Source organism: Parasteatoda tepidariorum, chromosome 4, assembly GCF_043381705.1.
Source record: "Parasteatoda tepidariorum isolate YZ-2023 chromosome 4, CAS_Ptep_4.0, whole genome shotgun sequence".
NCBI classification, from domain to species: domain Eukaryota; kingdom Metazoa; phylum Arthropoda; class Arachnida; order Araneae; family Theridiidae; genus Parasteatoda; species Parasteatoda tepidariorum.
Window position 1 is genome coordinate 25,657,001 of NC_092207.1, and position 6,679 is coordinate 25,663,679.

The 6,679-nt window shown below is 30.6% G+C and overlaps 2 protein-coding genes across 3 annotated transcripts in view; one reads left to right on the forward strand and one right to left on the reverse strand.

Annotated features, from left to right (window-relative positions):
* Positions 1-6,679, reverse strand: part of LOC122270427 (uncharacterized) — a 43,024-nt gene that overhangs the window by 21,939 nt on the left and 14,406 nt on the right. The window lies entirely within an intron of this gene.
* LOC107453849 (Molecule interacting with CasL) overlaps positions 2,765-6,679 on the forward strand; it is a 67,980-nt gene continuing 64,065 nt past the window's right edge. For both annotated transcript variants that reach the window (XM_043047716.2, XM_043047717.2), the window contains exon 1: positions 2,765-3,262. The gene's annotated coding sequence lies outside the window, so the exon portion shown is untranslated. The remainder of the gene's footprint in view (positions 3,263-6,679) is intronic.

Consider the following 6,679-nt stretch of genomic DNA (forward strand, 5'->3'; position numbering starts at 1 on the left):
CCAAAAATGCGAAAACGAACATGTGATATAACGATATAAGGTCTCAAAAGTGATTCTGATTCTACCGCTCATCAGTCAAGGCCGTCTCAACATAACGAAACAATATCGTCTTCCACAGCGCGAGTTGGCATCGGAACGTAAGAGAAAGTCCTTGCGTGTATCGCTATATCGTTATATCGTCTTCTTCACTCGACGGCTTAAATCAGATTTCTAATGTATCGCTTGGAATGAAAGTTGCTGTATCGGTTTGCCGATATAGGCGTTAAATCGATATGTCGCGATATATCGATTTATAGCCCAGTCCTAATTAAGACGTATTAATATATATTTACAATTTATAAACAGCTTATAAAGAGGAACAGGGTTAGTAGGGAGTTGGGCATATGTCCGAGTTGTCATAAGTCCAATCTCTGCCGGCTGATGACTCCCCATGTACAAATTGGAGACTGGTGCATGCTAAACTATCTGAGTAACAAAGTCGTCCAAGTTCCCATAACAAATCAGTACCTCTGAGGATACTAGATTGGAGATTAATCGAGCTCTGGTTCGAGTCAATATTACTATCCGCGGATGGATGATGTGTGAATGTGTCCTCCCAGTCAAAGGAATGTGACGTGTGTACGTAGTCTCCGGATCATCCTCAGGGACTGTCCCCAGACCGTTGCCAAAAGCCCATTGTACAGCCCTAGTGCGGCGTATAAGAATAGACACTCTCCTACAATTTGTACATAATGCGTTTTAGTTAAAATTGTCAGCAAATATGTATGATATGTATATAGTGCAAAAACAAAAGAAAAAGAAAAACAGTCCTAAAATTAAGAATAGTTGAGGTCAGAAATTGCAACCTTTTTTTTTGTTTCGCATAAACAATCTTACTTTTCACGTAAGTGCAAATAATTCGTTTTTTTTTGTTCCCATAGCAGCGATTATTTTTAGTGTTCTAAAAGCTTCAATGTTGAGAGCAGGTTATGATACTACTAAATTCAAATGTTTTTTTTTTAATTTTAGCGTGGTAAATGAGTAATTTACAATTATATGAGAAGCGTCATTTGGGTTAATATACCATTTCATTTAGTTATTTTCACGAAATTACATTTTTTAAGTGTGTATCGTCTGTTCGTCTATTTGTCATTAAGTTTTTTAATTAACTCTTGATATTCTGCCTATCTAATTTTGGAGCATCTGGATTCCGCGATTAGGATTGTTAAATCTGATATCGAGTAAGTCCATTGAGTTTTTGTGATTATACTAGATTTATACCAGTGAAAATTTGTTCTTTATTCAAAATATGGCTTCTGAAAATATTGACGACTTGAACACAATGTCTAAGATTATTCTCTAAACCTTGCAATGATTTTGATAAGGAAATGTCAAATTTAAGCAGTGATGACAACTTAAACTCATTGAACAAAAAGCGAGCTTATTGATAGACAATGAAAATGAAAATCAAAGGTAATCTTAATGCTAGCGAAGTTGATGAAACAACATGCGAGGAAACAACATTAATCGAATGTTGGCGTCTTTTAGAACAGAAACTTATACAATTTGCAAGTTCTGAGAAAGAAGATTCTGTATTTGCTGAGAGTGTTTCGTAGAGAAATATGCTGTCACGTTATCCTAAAATTCAACTTCCAGTTTTCATTGGATGTATCAGAAATTGGAAAGGTTTTTGGGGACAATTTCCAAAAATAGATAAAAATCTAAAAATTATGTAATCATGATAAATTTTCGCATCTATCACAGGTTATGGTTGAAAGAAAGTATTACTGAGGAGTTGATTAAAAGTTTACCTCCAGGGGGAGATAGCTTTTAAAAAAGCTTTAGGCCAACTTAGAAGTAGAATTGAAAGAGAGGAACTATGGGGTCAAGTTCATAAAAGAAATCTACTTTCTTTTGTCCTTAAAAAAAATATTGCAATTAAAGAAAATCGCTAAGTGCTCTTTATGATTTATTAAAGACTAAATTACGTACATTGAAGATCTTTTGCGTAACCAAAAATTAATATGCATCAATGTTGTTCCCCATGATAATGAGAAAAAAAGAATCTGAGAAAGTTCATGTCAATTACGTCTATTTTTTATAATAAAATATTTTATGTTGCATCTAGTTTTGTAATGAATAATATTTGGAGATAAAATTTAAATGTTAACATAAAAATACTTTTTATGTAAACATTTAATTTTATCTTAATATTATTTCATAATTTAATGAACGGTGCTGATGAATTTCTATTAGATCAAATATGGACGTCTTGTGGACTACTACCGAGTGACTACATGGACCTTCGTGGATGTTTGCGATGACGTCGAATAAACATCTACTGAATGATTTTGAGCTACTTTGTCTATCATCAGTGCAAGACGACTGTTCCAAACTTCGAATGCGTGAGCATCGTTGGCATAAGGATACGTTTCTATTCCAACGTAGGGATATGTCTATACGTATGTCTTTTACAATCCCAACCCAAGCCATGTAAGCGCCATTCTTACGTCAGACGAAAGTTTCGCATTCGCTAATTTGAAGATGCGAGTGAAAAACCGATTGGAGAAATATATTTAAAAAAGAAAAATTCGCCGTTCAAATTCTCACTCGAGTCTTCAAATTCATATACGAGAATTTTTTGCATGCCATATAAATGGCTCTACATACGTGTTTGTGCCATTTTCACTGCTCTTTAACATAATCGCACGAGCAGCTTCACGCAAATGCGATTCGCGCATGCTCCTGCAGCGCGTAGAGGAGAATAGGATGCAGTGAGAACGGCCTCTTGACCCAATATTATGGAATTACAAGCCATTTCAGTTGGTCGTCTGATTCTTTGCAAATATGCAAAATATTAATACCTTAACTAATTAAACCCTTATAACTGAAAAAGATGCAACAGTTTTTAAGTAAAATTTGGGAAATTGAAGAAGTATAATAGTAAATTAGTTTGCTTATTAAACAATAGATGGTGCTCACATGCCTATGAAAAAGAACAGGAACTTTTTGATATTTTTATTTTTAAATGATGCCAATGCCACCACTCGCTAATGTTATTTCTGTGTGTTTGTTAATGTGGGTTGTTGCTGTTGTTTGATTGACACATGAAATGTTATATTTAATTTTAGTATATTGATTTTATTGTGAATTTATGAGCAGTAGTTAATTTGTTAGTTTTTCTTACTGATTATGAAATCTTTACTTCACCATTTGGAATAGGCCTAATTCATAAAAGTTCCTTTTTTTTTAACAGAATGGATTATGGGCTGTTTCTTGCAAGGTATCTAAATACATTTTCTTTAAACTTGTCTGTTGTTAATGTCTATTTGTTAAAATAATTACTTTGCTTACATGTTTAAATCATTTTTACCATTCTGAAATAAAGTTTCTAAGAATATAGAGATTTTTTTTCGTGAAAATTGTTTGTTGTTCAAACGTAAACACTGATGAAATAATCGCAAGGTTAGGGCATTAAACTTACAAAAATAATATTTGTTTTGTGTAGTTTTAAAGAAATTTGAAGTTTATTGTTCTTTAAGATACGAAAGGAGTCTAAATATATTTACTTTTATGTAATAAAAAACAATTTTATCGAATTCAATTTTGATGAATGAAACCTGTTATCATTGTTAATCTAAAAATTTGTTTTTTGTTGTTGTTTTTTCAAAAATTTTAAAACTAATTGAGTTTTTTCTATAAATGATTTTAGCCAATTTTTTTCTTTTAAATTTTTTTACTCTGCTTGCTATCATAATAATATTTGCTGTCTTTATTATTGTAGGCTTATTTATCTTTAAAAAGAATTATGGTAAAAATCTATATTTTATGGAAATTAATATTGAGCTTTTTTTTCCATGAAACATTTACTTGATTTTGAATTTGATTTGATTATTAATCATTTACTTAATAAATTAATAATTTTTATTTGAATTTTAGTTTTCTTGGCCTGTTTATGGTTTTGACTGTGCTAAAAATAAGCTTACATTTGCATGTTTGCTCAATAAAAAGGGAAAGATTTACATATTTTGATATGCGGTAGAATATTCCCCAAGTCTTGGTAACTTCCGGGCAGTGGCTCACGAGTTACTAAAGAAAATAATGAGAAGGTGCCACTCAATCAGTCATAGTCACACCTAGGTTAAAGAGCAGTGGCCCGCAAGAGACTAAGAAAACATTAGGGAAAGGAACCAACTCAAAGGGTACAACTCGTAGCCACCAACTGACAAATCTCTACGGTTATTTTTTATTTTATTTTCAAATTTCCTGTTTAAAATCAATTTGGCGATTGAAGTTGGCGAGGCAGAGTTTGATACGGAAATTTTCCCTAGGCTAACCTCTACATGTTTTTTTTTTTTTTTTTTTTCAAATTGTGAATTTAACCATTCGACTCCTTGATGCTTGTTGTTGGCATGACAGGTTTATTGGCATTTTGCTTGGTGTTCTTTTTTGCATAAACAATTATTTTTTTTAAAAAGTGTTCGAAACTAAATGACCTTTTGCCATGCACTCTCTATTAATTTTAGGATACTTGAGGTGAATAAGGACTCAGTAGTTTAAAGTCAGTCTCATGTTAAGGTTTTTTATGCAAAAAAAAAACTTTCTAACTTATCATAGAATAATTTTTTTTTCCACTTTGTTTTTAAATCCTTTTTTTTTTCGGGGATGGGGGACTGAAAAATTAATTTAGAGTGAGTATGATTTTTTTTTCTGTCGTAATTAAAGGGACGAGTTAATCGGAGAACGATAGGCGTTAAATCGGAGTAAATGAAAATTGATTTTACAAGTGATGAATAAGATGATCATTGAGTGTTTTATGTTGATTGTTTTTATAATTTTATTTTCAATGAATGAGCATATTAATGGATTGTATAAATTTCAATTTTAAACATTTTTGCTTATAATTATTTGCCATTTTATACACTAAATTTTGTGTTTTTGAATGTAATTATCAAAAACAAAAGATAGTTTAATATCAAAATAGTTCAAGAACATGATTGATTGATCACTTGTAATTTTATATCTCTTTTTATTTACAAATACTTCTTATTTATAATAGCTAATAACTATCCTTACACCAAAATTTTGACATGACTGGTAAAACCGTTAATTTTCAAAAACTTGCCGACACTGCCTACTTGTCAAAAATAATTTTTAAATAATAAACCTATTTGCAATGCAAATTTTAGTATTAAGACATTCTGTTCAATTTTTGGGTAAATTAAAATTGGAAAAAAAAATTTATCGTATAGCCTAAGTTGCAATTGAAATAATGGATTTTTAAAAGAGAAAAATATCTTATTTTGAAATTTATTTTCCCTGAATTTATATCTTTTAGTTTCTTGTGTGTCATCTCTTGGTCATTCCCAATATTTGACAACAAATTTGGTACAGTTCCATGCTAAAATCATTCCTATAAAAGGATAATTTTTAGGGGTTTAAAATGCTGGATTAAGTTGTCCTACGTAATTTTTGTAAATTATGGTAAGCTTCAGAACTGAACATTAGCTAGCACCCTTGGCAATTAAAGTTAAAGAAAACAGTTACCAATATATAATAAATATAAATATCCCTGTGGCAGAAATGCGGCGACACGGCAACATTGTCTGAGAATGTAACAGAATTCTTGCTGAAAGATTTTTCATTTGAAAAGTAACAAAAAATTTCTTTTCTACAGAAATTTACACGCAATATTTGAATCATGCATTTAGATAAACACTTTTTGACACACTCAATTTACGACAATAGTATCATAAATCGATGGAATGCTTCGATTGCATTTTTGGCAGTTATTGATATTGATTTTCGCATGAATTTTAAATATTCTGATATATTTCAAACTGGTATATGGAAAATTCGAATCGTGCATTTAAGTACTTACTTTTTAATGATATAATTCTATCTAATTTTCGGCTGTTATTGATTTCTCCATAGTTTTTTAATCTGATATGTTTTATACACTTTTATTTATTACAACAACCTAATCTCGAAGTGAGGCGCGCATTTGAGGAAACCGATTCGCATGATTTCGTCATCACAAATTTTTTTATTGTGATAATTATTTACAAAATGCGAATAAGGAAATAATTTGTGCTCCCCCCCCCCAACAAAATACGAGAATATCACCCATAATATTAGAATAAAAATTTATTTCATGTTCAATTAAAAACAATTATATATATTTGTTAACACAGCACTTTTGTTATTTTAAATAAGTAACATATGTGTTTGTTATTATTTAAAGTATCTTGAAGAAAGATATTAAAACTAGAGAGTTCTATCGCAGAAAGGCCTAAAAAATTCTGCCACAGGGGTAAATATAATCTCTCCCTGATAATTTATTTTTCTTTTCTCTTCCTCTTTATTTTTTTATGTGAGATACCGTTTACTTCCAAAGACTGTGCTTAGCTTAACAGGGTTGGGTTTTTGACGTCAAAAAGTGGTTTTTGACATGACAAGGGTATAATACTGGTTTAAACCGTCAAAAACCCGTCAAAAATGTCAAAAACTGAAGTTTGCCAAGAAAATATATAAACTTCAAAACTACCAACAGTTGCCATGCATTATATTGAAATTTAATTATACTATAGGTAATCAGCAGGTTTTAAAATATTTTTTAATTAAAATTAAGGTAAAATAACAGATTTAAAATCTCAGAAATTTATATTCAAATGCATGTGCAGAAAAATTTTGCACAAAA